The sequence below is a fragment of the Ammospiza caudacuta genome, chromosome 6 (assembly GCF_027887145.1).
Source record: "Ammospiza caudacuta isolate bAmmCau1 chromosome 6, bAmmCau1.pri, whole genome shotgun sequence".
Taxonomy (NCBI): Eukaryota; Metazoa; Chordata; class Aves; order Passeriformes; family Passerellidae; genus Ammospiza; species Ammospiza caudacuta.
The window spans coordinates 59,760,974-59,777,570 of NC_080598.1; positions in this window are offsets into that span (position 1 = coordinate 59,760,974).

The window sequence follows — 16,597 nt, forward strand, 5'->3', positions numbered from 1 at the left end:
GTGGCTACCTACAGGGAGAATATGTCAAAAGCTTCCCTTAACTCTGAATTTCAAGTTTGAATTGTGTTATTAGTGCCAGCAGATGCTCCACCATGCTTATTTATCTCATGCAGCATGCATCCTGCCTGTTTTCCAGCCAGGCTTCCTGGGATGCCTGTCTGAACCTGGACAGGAGGATCTTCCCTCAGGAGGAGCCCTGTGGGATTGGGGGAGTCCTCAGCAGCATGAAGGGACCTGGCCTCAGCTGTGTGAGTCTCAAAATGAAAACCTCCCTGCTGCAGTCCCTTCTGAGGACACCCCAGCAAGTCTCACTGTATCTCCTGTACCTCCACTTGGCCTGCTCCCATCATACTGCATCAAATTTTCACTGGGCAGTCAATCTAAACTAAGAGAAAAATTAGCTCAGATGGCCTTCCAGAAATGAAGAATAATCAGGAAGGATGGGAAGACTTACAGACTGTGCTGTGGCATTTCCCCACTGCCACAAACCCTGTGTTACTGATGCCAACAGGACGCACAGTCCTGCCTTCCCTGTCACCATGATATTTTCTGAAAAATCCCTTTGCCAGGATTTTTCTCCTCAGAAGCTGAGAAGCCTCAGAGGAAAAGAAAAACAATAAAATTATCTGCTGCAGTGGAATGCAACAGGTGCATCTTTGATTGGTCCATGTTGATTGTTTTTAATTAATGGCAAATCACAGTCCAGCTGGCTCAGACTCTCTGGTCAGACACAAGATTTTATTATCATTCCATTCTATTATTTTCTAGCCTTCTGATGAAATCCATTCTTCTATTCTTTTAGTATAGTTCTAATCTATAATTTTCTTTTAATATAATATATATCATAACATAATAAATCAGCTTTCTGAAACATGGAGTCAGATCCTCATCTCTTTCTTCATCCCGGGACCCCTGCAAACACCACCACACTTCCCAACCTGCAGTGAATTTATCTGTACACCTCCACCTGCCTCCAAGCCTGTGAGTAAATCCTGCTGCTCACTTTGGAGGAAAAACTGCTCCCAGTTTTCAGCCTGCCACTCTGCAGACAGTCAGACCTCAACATCTGTAGCACTCAGCCAGCAGCAATCAAAGCCACAAACTATTCTCTGCCACTTCACTCCTCCATCACAGCCCCAGCCAGGCTTGTTCTCCACTCCAGTGAGTCAAAAAAAGGGACAGAGAGCACAAGTTCAACTTGGGGAATATTTCACAGATAAGTTCTGCTTTGTAAGCCTGCTTGACTTTGTTCACTGCCATCTGAACTGCCTGAAAAGGAATCAAACACAGCCTTTCCTAGCAACAGGGTGTTCGAAGAGGATCAGACTTACAATACCTGCAGTGCCTAAAAATGGAGCATTGTAATGACTACAGTCAGTCAGTTAAACCTTAAAATCCTAAAATTAGAGCCCACAATTCCAGCATTTAAAGAGATGATTTTCCACTTGAAGGTTTTTAGACTTGAACACTTTTCTCCCAGCTTGCTGAGGGAGCAGCTTGTCTTATGAAGAAAGCTGTGCTGCTCCTCAATTTCTCCTTCTGGGGCCTGAAACCTGGATTTTCCTGACACCTCACCTTGCACTGCTTCTCTGTGTACAGTGACTCTGTTGTAAATGCCATATAAGAAGCAATGAATAGCGTATGGGGTCTTTTCTCCAGCAGCAGCAAAATTAATCTCCAAGGCTTAGCAGTGGTTAAACTGTTGTAAACTATGGGCAAAGCTTTCAAAAACAACTGCACCATAACTTTTTGCAGGTTTGGGAAAATGTAACAGCTTCCTTTTTCATTATTATTATTATTATTTCTAAACATTTTCTGTGTTCAGCCTTCACCAGGAGTGCTGAGGCTACAAATGCTTTTTGGCATGTGTAGACAGTAATATCCCTCATTGTCTGATGGCAATGCACTTTTCAAGGCTCATATTCATAAATCTCCTCAATGCCCTGGGGATAACCAAGCATCATGGTGTACCACTATGATAACCCAAGGCATAAAGAGGGTAAGAAACTTTTCATGCATTACCAACTGAATCAGAGCTGGGCATGGAACCTCCAAGGGCTGATCCCTCATTTTTCTTCGAACCACCCCTTTCCCAATAACCAAGCATGATTTCCAAACTTTAGCTGCTGCTTCTTCTTGTTACCTTCAGCAAAATCATTCACTGGCAAGACTTCATCCATTGCTTATGTGAATGGAAAAGGAATTTAAAAATCTTAGCATGGAGAATTTGGATTTTTATTAAGGAAAATCCACCTCCTGCACCATCCACTTGCTCTCTTCCCTTCTAGAGATCCACCTTGCAAGCAAAAGTCTGATCCAGCAGCCACCCTGCTGCCTTGCAGCCACTTTTGGAGGCTCAACCTGATGCCAAATGTGCATTATGACACCAGAGAGACGGTGGGAGGAGGTGAGATCTCACAGCAAGGTACAGGGAGAGCAGGGGAGGGAGAAGGAAAGGCAGTGGAGTAGGAGCACCACTGACAGGCTGCATCTCCTCAGATGAAAGCATTTTAATGTCCATGGTGCAGCCTCAGCCCCTTTTTGAGCCCTCTTGCACAAAATGAGGAGATCAGAAATTTTTGTATTGCCTTGGCTCTCTGCCAGTGGTGGGCACACAGTCAGGCTGGACACTGATGAATTTGGCTGGAGGCCTCCACATTGAGTTTAAGCCTTTTCCAAAGCAATTTCTATAAGGTGAGGCCAGCAGATGTATTTTTCATTTTAAAACAAGCAGGCTGTTTTAAAATGTTTTTAGCAGGGATTAATCCTGGTCTGGAAGGGAAAAAAAAAGTCTTAGGAACAAGTTTTTGATATTGAATTTTTGAAATCAATGTGTGTAAAGGTCACCATACACAGCATCTTCTGGGGCCTACCTTTGGGGGGGTACCCGTGGGCTGTTTCCTCAGGTGGAAACTCCTTCAGATGGCAATCCAGGCTCCCAGGGGCTGGAGGGCAGAGAACAAGCCTGTTTAGTGGGGAGCTGCTTCACTTTGCTAAATAAAGTGAATAACTCCACAACCCTCCTGGTGAGGAGATGACAGGGAAGATAGTCCTGAAGACTTTAACTCTCCATGTGTTCAGTCTGGTAAGACTGGCCCCCAGGCCTGCCAGCTGCAGTCTCTGACATGGGAAGAGCCGGGACTGCACAAATGGGATGGTTTGTTCCCATTTTTGCTCTATTCTTACAGGGAAAGCTGACAGAAGTGATGTTATCCTTCACAGGGCTCTGCACCAGGGGCTCTTGTGGGGAAACAAGGAGGGAGAGGTGTCGAGGAAGCTCCCCTGAGAAATCACCTGTGAAGGTGTGGAGAGGTCACAGAAAGAACTGGAACACTGGAGACAGAGGCTCTGCCAGGCTCCTTAGTTCTGCTGGATGCCCTTTGATAATTTCTTGCCCCATTCTCCCCACAATGTGCCTTCCTTGAAGGAAACATTTGTGACCTCAGATGCCCAAAACAGAAACAGACCACTAAACCACAGCTGCCCACCAAAAATGGCTTCAAACAGGTTTGTTACAGATGGTGATGAATAAAGCAGGGATTTATTAAAAGGCCTCAATGGATCCACCTTGGGCAGCACAAGAGCCCAGCCAGGGCTACACCCAATATGAACCAAAATGGTCACAAAATGGACAATCAGTCATGAGGTCTCTCACTTTTATAAGTTCTGGTCCATTTGCATATTGGAGTTAATTGTCCAGTTACAGCTTTAGCTTATGAAGTTCCATCCTTCTTGTTTTTCTCTCTTCAGTCCATGTTGTTTCTGCTCTTGGTTCTGAGATTTGGATCATTTGTCCTTGGTGCCCAGCTAGAGAAGGAATTGTTTTGCCTCCCTACTCTGTGCAGAGAGCTCCCCATCCCCTAACATGAAGCTCAGAAATACACACTAAAGCAGCACAGAATTAAAAAAAATATTTAAAAATCAATTAAAATATAACATAAAAAGCTAAAACCTGAGACATTAATGGGAAGACCAGAAGAAAGTGAGGGTTGTTGGTACCTACCCCCAGAACCAAGGATCAGCTGATACAGAAGCTGCCAAGTCCCTGAGGATCTGAGAGCTGATGGAGCAGCAGATGCAGCCCCTGCTCTGCCTGAAGGAGCAGGAGTTTGTACAGCCCTTGTGGCCAAACGGGTGAGGAAACAAAGCCATTCCCTGTGGAGGGATTGCTGGAGGCGTGGGAGAACCTGGCTCCAAGAGAATCCCTGCTTCAGTTTTATTGCTCAGGTGTGAAAGTGGAATTGTGTGTCCAGGGGACACACGCTGCAGTGCTGTTTTCCACATTAACCTCAGACAAAGAAGAAGCACTTCTTGCAGTGCAGCTGAAGGGAGACATCCTCTCCAGGGAGTCTGACTAGAATTTAGTAGCATTTGTTGGCCAAAGCTGCCAGTATATGTTTTAAACCCTATACTTGAATTAAAATCAACTCTAAGCAGTTACTTGAAGGCTTCCACTCCATCTGAGGGAATTTTTCAGAAATTCTGGTTGACCATCACCAGAATTTTACTAATTATTTTTAAAAATAACAGGTCCAGAAGAGAATTTGCTTGGATATGTAATAAAAGTAAAAAAAAAAAAGACCTGGTCCCATTCCTCTTCAACAAAAAAGCACAAAAAAGCCTTAAAAAACGACAGCCACTCCTGGTCTGGCAGCATAACAACTACATAATTACAGATGCACTGAGGGAGTCCAGGTTTTGGCAAAATTAAAAGCAATTAAGACAATTAGCTGATTGTCTTAGCAAAACCGGCACTCATTTGCAGAGTCACTGCGGATATACTGACCAGACTGTCTCTGCCTTACACCCCCTCTAAGACTCTCTCATGCTCTATTTTCATCATCCTAGATTTTCCATGAGAATAAAGCATTTTTTATGATCTGTTATACACCCAGGCAGGTTTGTAAGGGGAGACAGTAGCCAGGGACTTCTTTTTTTAGCCACATGATAGAAACCTCAGACTTCAGGGTTGCTGCTGGTACATGCAGCAGACAGTAAGAATCTCACATTTCTCTCTTATCTTGCTGCATAATTTAATTTCTGGTTGGTGGATTTTCTTTTTCTGCTTTCTCTGGACACCAAAGAGCAGCCAAATTTCAAAATTATAGGGAGGATGATTTTCTGGGGCTCTCAATGAAATTCTATTCTCTGAAGTGTGCAGGGCTTGCACTCCAACAGGTTTGGACCTCCCTAGGAGGGAATTTTCCCCCTAGGTAAGATAAGAAAGAATTTTGAGGCATTTATGGCTTGCCCCCTTCATGTGCCTTTTCTCTCTTCCATAATCTCAAGAAAAATCTGTTTATTGAGCTCTCTGGTATCAAAGGAGTGTAAAGACATTGCTGATTCCTTCAATCTCTTCTGTTCTCTTTTGGTCACCCATTTAAGGCATTTTATTTCTTGCTAATGCCCAAATAGGACATGATTTCAATGCTTCTTGATATGAGGATAAGCCTGTGGATTTTTTTGAGTACTTCTTGGTCTCCTGCTCTTGCAAAGGACCAAAATCAATGCCCTGGGGTCCCTCTTCCAACCCTGTGCCTTTTTATTTCATTTACCTTTCATTAAATGCAAAATATGCGACCAGCCACATGAAGGAGATGAAATATTACCAGGCTGCTGAAATTGTACTATAGCATTACATTAGCCTAAAAGTTCTAAAATATCACCTGAAACTACCTAAAAACTGGATTCTAAGGGTTAAAAAAGTGCTCCCATAATATCTGTGCTTCCTGCAATCATTCTATTCTGACAGTGTCATAAACACAAAGGCTTGAGAAAAGAGGAGGAGGGCCAAACTTTTTGCTAAAAATATCCAGATATTGCTTGCTTCAGGCTATGCCAGAAACATTTAGCTTCCCTTAGTACAAGAGCTCTTTCAAGCAGCATTTTAACCATGCAGTTAAAAAGGCCAGTCTTTTAGGAGCCCCAGTCTTCTATGAGGATTTTATTTGCCACTCATTCTGGTTACCACCTCCCACCTTGCAGATTCTCTAGAGCAATGGCTAATGTTACAGTGCCAGTTTATATAACACAATTTACAGGCAATTCAGTTTCAGTCTCTGAAAATAAAAATTGCATGGAAAAAACACCTCGCTTGTTTTTCCCTAAGAGACACAGCAGTGATAGTACTGGCTTTCTAGTCTGATACTTTTTATTTGCTTAAGGATCATATTTGAAGGATATGGCACCCACAAGGGCAGGGCATGAATATTCACAGAATCACAGAGTAATCAAGGTTGGAAGAGACCTTCAAGATCATCTAGTCCAGCTGTTAGCCTAATCACCCCTAAACCATATCCCCAAGAGCCTCTGGATTGCTCTAGAACTCATCCAAAGGTTGTGACTTCACCACCCTCCATGGAAACTTATTCCAATTCCTAACCAGTCTTTCTGTGATTTTTGTTTTTTACTAATATCTAATCTGAACTTCCCCTGGGTACTCCTAGAGGCCATTTCTTCTCCTCCTTTTTCTTGGGCCATTCTCACCAGCCCTTGTGTCTAGCTGGGCCTTTGTTCTCCCCACTCTCTGCCTTTCTGATCTGCAGTACCAAGCTCTGTGGAAAGGACAAACCAAATAATACAATATAAATAATACAACAATACAAATAATACAATACAATACAACACAAATACAACAATAATACAATTTTTTCATGCACAGGCTGTGCCCTGCAACCAGACCGTCCAGTTTTAGCAGAGTCCATTATTTGTTCCTTTAAAAAATGACACAGAATTCTAACCAAAGCTGAGAAGCTGTGAAGCACTCCAGAAATCATTGCAACCCTCTGGCCCTGAGGTCAGTGTTTAAATCCATCAGAAATCATTGCAACCCTCTGGCCCTGTGGTCAGCAAGGAGCTTGTTTGCCTCACACTTGGTGACAAATCTGAGGTGTTTTCAAGGATTACCAGTCTCAAAGGCAGAGTGAGCAAGAAATACAGTATTTGAGCACCAGTCTTTGGAAATATCCCGTGGTAAGGCACCCTACTTCCTTTAGATATGGGCCACCACCCTGATGGATGGAAGTGCTCTGAGCAACTACATTGACAATGACACATCCACTCTGTCCTTGGGGTCACCACTGACTGCACTGGCCCAGCCAAGTTCATCCAAAACAACATTTTTCTCACTTCCACCTGCCAGTGCTGCAGGGCTGCAAACAAAGAACAGCTTTAACAGTCTGTTAATCAAAGGCCAGGAGAAAAGAAATTAAGAGCTTCAGCAGCCCTCACCAGCAGATTCTGATCTCTGTGTGTTGGGGTGAGCTTGTTGCTTGTGAAATAACGTCTGCAGAGTTTTTATTTTGCCACAGGTAGAAAATCAGTGAAGGCCTCAGCACCATGTGGTTTCCTCTAGCAAACCCCAAGTTTCCATCACTGTATCTCAGTGCTATGAGATCTAAAGATCTTAAAGATACCAGGATCTAGAGATCTCAAAGCTTAGTGATTAAATCATTATGGTCTACATCAAGGCATTTTAGTGTCTGGGTAGGGTAACACAAAACCTTTCTTAAACTGATCCCACTTTAAACAGTTACCAATTTATTTGGATTGCAAATTTTACAGCCTGAATGAACACCACTACAGCCACATCACTGTTTTGTACATTCCTGAATTTGATCACTACCTCAATACAGATGTCCTGTCACAACAAGTGGTTGAGGTCCAACAAAACCAAGCACCCTGATATGATGGCTATGATTAATATTTAGATCCTTCTGAAAGATCAGCAAAATGTTGCCTAGCAGAGAGGGTCCTATTCAATAAAGGTAATGCAGTTTCTGATCAAATTCTATTATTACAATAGAAGCACGGATGCTTTCCCCCCCAAAAAAATTTTCCACCATTGCATGTCTGTGATTTTGAAGAAAATATGCTGAAGAAGAGCATTTGTTAGCTGTCCTCAGAGATAGCCTGAGTGGGCAGTCAACCTGAGCTATTTTCTTTTCATCAGGATATGAACCAAGGCATGACTAACAAAAAACAACAACTAGATCAAAGCTCCTGGGTTTGTATCTTCTTGTTCAAAAGGTAGCACATACCAACTGAAAGTGTGCAGGTTTTTTATTAAATTGCTAAATCTCCACCAGCATGCAGCTGTCCATTTCAGGGTAAACTCTGTATTTCTGACTCAGGCAAGGATGCAGCATTACTGCAATGTTCTCAGTCTTGATTAAAACAGGAAAAATTGGAGGCCAGCTCTCTCATATGGTCAATTAACCCACACAGACACTAAAGCAACTGAGAGCCCAAAAGCCGTAGAATATCTTTATAATGCCACTTTAATTATGATCATCTTTATTGTCTTAAAATATTCATTGTGTAATTTCATATAATAGCAACATGTAAATTTGTTGTGGTATTATTTCGTAGCATTCTCATTTGCAATCTCCCAAGACATGAACAGTGAAAGAAGACATCAGTTCCTAATGGTTAGAGACAAAACAAGATCTGCTCTGGTTTCAGAACAAGTCATGTCACTCCCTTATGTTTGCCAGCTGCACAAGGACAGCCAAGCCTCTTCTGCTCTGCACTGTGGATCCCACCTCTCTGTACTATCAGAGAAACACAGATCACAGAATGGATTGGGTTGGGAGGGACCTCAAAGATCATTTATTCCCACTCCCCTGCCATGGGCAGGGACACCTTTCATCAGACCAGGCTGCTCCAAGCTCCATCCAACCTGGCCTGGAACATTTCCAGGGATGGGGCAGCCACAGCTGCTCTGGGCAGTGTGGGCCAGAAACTCACAGTAAAGAATCTTTTCTCACCAAACTCACAGTAAAGAATATTTTCTTAATATCTCACCTAAATCTACTCTCAGGTCAAAGCCATCCCCCATGTCCTGACACTACATGCTTTTGTAACAAGTCCCTTTCCTTGTTGGCTGATTTCAGGTACTGGAATGCTGCATTATTAAGGATAAACAACAGGAGTTAAACCATATTTCACTGCAGACTTGAGTGAAGAGGGTGTGTATGAGATGAACTTCTCCTGAAGTGTCTGATGATCCATCATTAGAATGCATGCCTTACCTCCCTGAGCCAGCCTCTCCCAAAGTTAATACCTGTGGTCAAATGACAAATTTTCTTTTCATGCTTTTTCTCATTTCCTGAACTGTCTTTCCACTTCCAGCACTTTCAATTTCAGATCACAGTGTTTAAATCCATCAGTAAACTCATTGAGTCATTTCATTATTCACTTCCCTCCTCACTAAGGTAGATGATGCATCAAGCCTCCATGCTAACCCCAACTTGCTGTGCCACCTCTCAAAGAGATCAGAAATTCTTGCAGAAAACTCACCCCAGCATTTCTGATTTGACACATTTAGGTGAATTTAACTACTGGCTTGTGTAACAAAAGCAAAAATACCCCTTTGACACAAGCAGAGTTAGAGGCCACACAGGCATTTCTGAGCATGGTCTGGCAGAGAGTTTGCATAACATTAAGTGCTATAAAAGCACAAATATTTGATGGCTGTGGAGTTATTTTACAATATCCCTACAGGCTACATAAAGCGTAGGTGCCTGACAACCTGGGCAATGACTCCCACTGGAGGAGTGTGTGTCTGTGTTTGAAGACATTACTTTCTATTTCAGTTTGGGGAGAGTGTTGCTGGTTTTTGTTGTTGTTGCTATAGCTGACTGATCCTATACTCTGGTGATATATTACTCTCCCTTGCCTGCCTTCAGCAATCACTGCATGTCTGTCAAAAACGTTAGAATCAAGTGGCACAGCTGCATCATGAGTGGGAACAAGCCAGGTCTTTTGGAAATCTTTTGAATTTTCATAGCCCGAAACAGTTAGCTACAGCACCTGGCTGAAATTTTAGTGTTCTTTAAGGCACTGGAAAAAAATCAGACAGCACTTAACAGGTCTGAATTATTGAGGCTGGAAGTTAAAAAAAAAAAAACCCAAACCCAATAACAAAAAACCAGTCAGTCACAGACGACAATTGTGAATTCTGAGAAAGCAATTGGAACATTTAATAGACTTTTTAAAGGCCCTGAATGAAGTAATGAAGTCCTCAGACATTGAATTAAGATATCCACAATAGGCTCTTCCAAAGTGGAGCCTGGGACGTTTCAGAAGTAGAATAAATTTCAGACTTTGTACTCAGTGCCAAGACTTCAATTCCAACTTTTAGATCCTTCACTTCAATATTGTCTAAACTTACTTTATTTTTCCTTGTGTGTTGAGATTTAGAATTGGTGCTGTGCTGGCAGGAACTGTTATTAGGTGCTGAAGAATTCAATCATGCAGAGGGGAGTGGGGTGGGAAGGAACACCAGGTTATTTATTTTCTCTCTACAGGTGCCCTGCATTTTGCCCAGGCAGCATCCTCAGGAAAATTTCACTGTGTTCATAAAGACAAGGCAACAATGGAAAATACAGTTAAAAGTCTAGAAATTCTGATAGCAGCTCTGCATTCGGTCTGGTTTAATTCAGCTACTTATCTTCAATATATGTCAATCTAATTAAGAACTGGTGAGCAGCTATTAATAGACACATATCTTGGATGCTAATATTGTGGGCTTTATGCTCCTGCCTGGCAAAGCTGAGATGTTAGGGGTGATGGGAGTGTTGGTGTCAGAGAGTTGGCACACTTGCCAAGGTGGGCGAGCAGCTCCCTGTGGGAAGGATTTCCCTCTCCTGTGAGCACTCAGGGCACCCCTCTGCTTACCTGATGCAAAACCCCAACATTTATAGTTCCCAAGTGGTTCAAAAGAGTGGCTGGTCTTTGAAAAGCATGGATGAGAAGGAGGTTGAGCAGCAAGAGAAGAACTTTGTGAAGCAGCATCTAACAGCTGTCACCTCTTCCACCCCTACACACGACCCTGCCTGGCTGTCACAGCCCCCTGAGCTCAGTTCCAAAGAAATAAATAAAGTCACAGCCTCCATCAGGAGAAGTAGAGCACAAAGGCAGACTCTAAGGGACTGCCAAAAACCACTGAGTTTAGCAGACATGGCTAGCAGTCCAGTCAGGATGGAGAGAGAAAATCTTCTCAGGTCTGGTGCCTGCCTGGTGCTGCAGAAACTCCGTGTTAGAGGGAAGGTGATCACCTCAGAGCTTTGATGGGTTCTCCTGTCACCACAGGCCAGACATTCATTCCCATGCTAAGACAAATACTTGGAAGGATGAAGGAATTCTGAGATTAAATATTTAGGTCAGCTGAACAGAAAATCAGATGGAAAAGAGACCTAAATCTCTGTGATATCTTTCTCCACACTGGTTATCAAGATCTGCCTTTCCATCCACCAGCACTGTTTTTACACAAAATATCACAGATCACAGTGGATAATGAGTCCAAAAGGGCTGCTTGACCAAGTTTTACAACAACGAGAGCTTTTTTGACTGAAGTGTGAAAATTGGGAAACGTTGCAAGAAGGTATCAAATTCCATCAGTTCTTTCACCAGAAATTACATTTCACTGTGATAGGTTCAATCATTTTGTTTCAGTAGAATAATTTCAGCTACCATTGTGACAAGCAGAAATAAGAGCAAAATGTTCTAAATTACCATTACGAAGCATTTCAATCAAGACATTTCAATGTTACAGGAACAAAAAAAATTCCCAACTTCACTTGGTATTTAATTTTGACTTATAGTGCTTGTTTGAAAATAAAATTGTAAGTTTCCTGCAGAATGAATATTTCATTTTCTGACCTGTCACGTTCAGTAAAGATATTTCAAAGGTAATTTAGAGGAATAAAATGGGTCTATTTCCACACACTGCTATGGGACACTGTTCCAGTTGTCTCTTGGTCTGCCAAGAACCTCCTCCTCTGCTCACAGGGCATCAAATAATATTTCATGGGCAGCAGCAGTGAGCTGCACACAGACCATCAGCCTGCAAAACTAGCCAGGAGGGGTCTTCATCACTTTAAAATATTACAAAGTCAAAATCAGACAAATCTAGTAAACCAAGGGAAAAGAAACTCATTTCAGAGAGCACTAGAAGGGAAGAAAAGGAGAGGAAATAGAGTTAAAAGAACCCATTTACCCATCACAGGATTGACAGTGGGTATCTCACATAATTTGCAGAGATAGAATGGGATGCAAATGTTTGATCTCTGGGTTTGATAAACAACTCAGACTCAGACCTTCCAATATTTTATGTTTTTATACTTATTTGTATCTGAGAAAGAGTGGAGGGAGACAGCCCTAAGGAATTTTAGTTTGCATTTCCTTTACCCACTTGGTGAGCACCTCTCTGCTATTCTGGGATAGCTAATGCCTCATGAAAAAGCCCTTTGAAAAGGCTTTTTTTTCTATGGAGAACAAACCAGACAGGTATTCCTGCGGTGCTTTCTGTCCTGCACACGCTCAGGCCCTACACCTGGATGGGTGGGCAGTGGAGATGAAAGTCCCTGGAGGAACCACACAGAGGAGTTTAATTGAAGCACCTCTTCCCATCCAACATACTCAAGGATTTGCACAGTTTGAAGACATTTAAAAGTTCTAGGTTTTTTGGTTTTTTTCACTTACTGATATATTCCCCATCTCAAAATAGTGAGAGATAGCATGGAGGGTTACAGCAGTGAGCTCTGCATTCCACAGAAGTCTTGAGCACGTTTGCCCAGGAGAAAGGGAGAAGGCAGCAGGTGCATGCAGGGGCTGTTATGCACAGCTCTGCACTGGGGCAGCACCACAGCATGCTGTTCCACCCCAGCAACATGGAGAAACCAGCTTGGATTCATTTGGGCTGGGCTCAAATCGATGGTCCCAGTGTCCCACATAGCCCTTAGCCGGGAGAGAGGTACAGAAGGGATGTCCAGGCTGCTGCTCCTCTTTTTCTGCTTCCACATGGTATAAAGGCCAAAAACTACTGTTGGGTCACTTTTGCCACTCTGGAGAGACCCCTCAATCTGCTGCCTGGCCCCTCAAGCAGGCTGTATGCCATGAAGTCCAAGCACTAAGTTTGCGGGTGACCAGAGATGTGGTTAATGACCAAGAGGCTGCTAAAGGGACCTTTACCAGCACACACGTGTCCTTCTGTCTGCCTCCATACCAAACCATCCCTCCCATCCAGCAAGGATCCAGGTCCTTCAGCCTGATCTTCTGCACATCCTTGCACTGGGAGCAAGTTCTGTAGGTTGTCTAAAGCATCCCCTCTTTCCTGTTCTTTCTGTCGCCTCCCTGAGCCACAACAGCTAAAATTGGTAGGAAAAGGAGGGAGATATAAAGGTAAAGGGTCTGAAAGAGGCCACAAGGATGAACCTGGGGGTAATAGACATCAACACACAGCCCAGTGCCTTTGAAACCAACACCCAGCCCAGTGCCTTTCTGGAGAGGTTGCAGAGCTGGCTGCATTGCACCAAACACCACTTTCAGCAGAGGGGCACACTGCCAGGACAATCTGAGCAGATCTGAGTACTATCTGTGCCTTTCCTGGTCATCTGAGCAGTTCTGAGTCCTGTCTGTGCCTTTCCTGGTGTGACAGACACACTCCTGCTGCAGGCTGTGCAGTAAGGATGGATTTCATTTGCTTTCCAGAGGCAGCTGGCCCGAGCACCAGCCAGCACGCAGAGATGTGATGCTGACAAGGCAGCCATCAGCAGGGTTTTGTTTCCTAGCCTCTTTTAATTGCAGTGTTAACTTGTCCAACACCACAACACTGCTTTCCCATGACCTTTGCTGTTAGCCAGAGACTTCAGGGCAGGTTGGATTGTTTCTCATTCTCAGCAGCAGCTGTGGGAGCAGCCGACTGCGTTCAGGCAATCTGCAACCAGAGGCACTGACTCAAAAGCATTAATTGAAGTGTGAAATTTGCCTTCCCCTCTCCTCCTAATCAGCCCTTCACATTTAAAACCCCTGTAAGGACTTTGATGCCACCATAGAGGGGGGAAGAAATAGCTGCCTGAATACAAATTATGGTTTATGCATTAATGATGAATATTCATTAAGTGGGCCAGCCAGTGCTAGTGTGTTCCTGTTTGGAAGGGTGTCAGCAGCATGAAGAAGGCTCTTTAAAAAGCAGCATTACTTTTACGACAAATGAACAGTTGGCCAAAAGGCCAGAACTTGTAATACACATCCACACCCTGCTGGGAGATTTTCTTGCAGGAAATTTGTGTATCTTCCATGCCCATTAGGTCAAACTCTGCTCTGTCTGCATTCCCTGCTGATGCTTCATGTCTGAAGCATGCAAGCACACATAAAGCTTGTGTTGCTTCAGGCCATGCAACAGCTCTGATCCAAAGGAAATCTTTTCCGGGGTCACATCACAGCTCTGCTGTCTTTTATGTGCATTCCTGTTCCCAGGATGGGTGGTCCAGTTCACAAAATAAAAATATCATTCCAAAGAAAATTTAAGTTTTCCACCTGAGACCCAGTCGGTTGAAATTATTTTATCAAATGTTACCAATATGGTTTACAAGAAAAAACCCACCTCACTGGAAATATTTACAATGCAGGATAATAATAAAAATATAGAAAACCCCAGATAAATTAATGGCAGAAGTACGCTGAATAGTAATTTTAGCAATAACAAATTGCAACATTTTCAAAATATTTCCTTTGTGGGATTTTCATATGCTGTGAGCAGTGCTGAGTGCTGCCTGTTGGACATCTGGGGTTGATTTGGGGGCAGGATAGATTTCTTCTCAAAAAGCAAGAGTCAGGTAAAGAACTACTGTGGTTTGCAAACAGGAGATCCTTCTCTTGTTACATCAGGGCACACACAGCAGAACACTTGGTGTCTTCATAACACTTTGTTTGAAGTGAATAAGTGAATCTTTAGAAGAAGTTCAAATCCTGGCACAGTTCAATCACCACTTCAGGGTTCTTGAATGCAGAAGAAGTGTTTAACCAGCCTTGGTCGTTCAGATGAGAGCAAAATCCTTCTTGTGCTGAAGGAAGTTCACAGAATATCGTGTCCTCAGGATGTGATTTCATTATGATTTGGAACCTCTCCTACAAAGACAGAGGGACCTGGGGCAGTTCAGACCCTTGGGGAACCTTCCAGTATCTGAAGGGGCTGCAGGAGAGATGGAGAGGGACTTTTGACAAGGGCATGGAGTGAATGGACAAGGAGGAATGAATGGCCTCAAACTGCAAGAGAGTGGATTTAGACAAGGTATTAGGAAGAAATTCCACCCTGTGAGGGTGGTGGGCCCTGGCACAGGGTGCCCACAGAAGCTGTGGATGCCCCATCTCAGGAAGTGTTCAAGGCCAAGTTAGAGGGACTGTGGAGCAGCCCAGTGTGGTGGAAGGTGCCCCTGCCCATGGCAAAGGGAGTGGAATGAGATGATCTTTAAGGCCCCTTCCATCCCAGACCATTCCATGATTCTGTGATATTTACCCATGTACCCACAGCTACACCTGGTGTGTCACTACTAAAAATGGTGACACTTCACTGGGGTAGGGTATTTATAATGAAAGAGAGAAATCTGAGGCTTCTCCTTTCACTGCTCTTTGAACCAGCTTGTGCACACATAGCAAACACAGTGTAATCTTCAAATATTTCTATCTCAGGGCCACACAAGTGGGATAAGTTGGTGCAACAAGATCAGTAAAATATACCCAACTGATCTGAAAACTTTGGGTTAATTAGAGGGAGATGAACTCTCCCTATTCAGTCTTCAATAAAAAGCAGGCTCCTCTATAACCTTCCCTGAGAGTTTTGATAAGCAGCACCACAGCTCAGCTGTTAGTCTGTGATCAGGAACAGCAGAGGATGCTTCACACCAAGGGATCAACACATCTATCTGGGGCAGTCTCAACACAGCCCACAGCCCTGTGTCTGCCTCATATCCACACTACTCATTCCCATATGAGCTGAGCTCCATCTGCAAACTTAAAAATGGAAAAAAAAACCAAAACCAAGCAAACTTTTTTCCTCCCCCCATCAAATTCTGTCTGAGCAGACAGCTTTCAGAAGGCTCAGCATTTTCTGAGTTGCAGGTTCCCTTTGGATTTCTCACAAAGTGGTTGCCCACAGTCATCAAATCTCCTTGAAAACCTTTGCCTTCACCAGTAGGAAATTAGATGCACAATTGCATTTCCCCAGGGTTTGGAATGGTCTCTGTGGCTCACAAAACAGAGCATGAAAGAGGCAGGTTTATGTCAGAAATTCAGACAATAAGTGGTAGCTCTCAGTGTGAAGATTTATTTATTTAGCAAAGTCTCAGAGTGAAAAAGGACGACTTGAAAGGAAAGGGCAAATGTATTTCTTATTTTGTCCACCACATGGAACTTCTTTTCCTAATCCTTCACCATTTGAATATGACTGCTCCTGGAGGCTGCAGGGATCAGGGAGATGAAAGGGCAATCCTTCATGTAAGCACCAGCCCTCCACTTTAAAAGCTTCCCATGCACTCTTTCAACTTTCAACTGCGCCCAATTATATGTTTTTAACATTTGAAAACACTTTAGGACAGCAGGTGCATCTGTCACTCGTGTATTGTTCATATGTCATCACCCTCTGCCTGCCCTCTCCCACTGTAAACCCTCTCCTTTTTCTGAAAAATACCATAATAGTCTTGTATCCGAAAGGGGGAACGTGGGAGGACAGAGGAGGTGCAGTCCTCTGGTACCTGCTGCTGTTTCACAGCCTTATCTCTGTGCTCTGAGGTGCTCTGTGTAATTACAGCTCCTC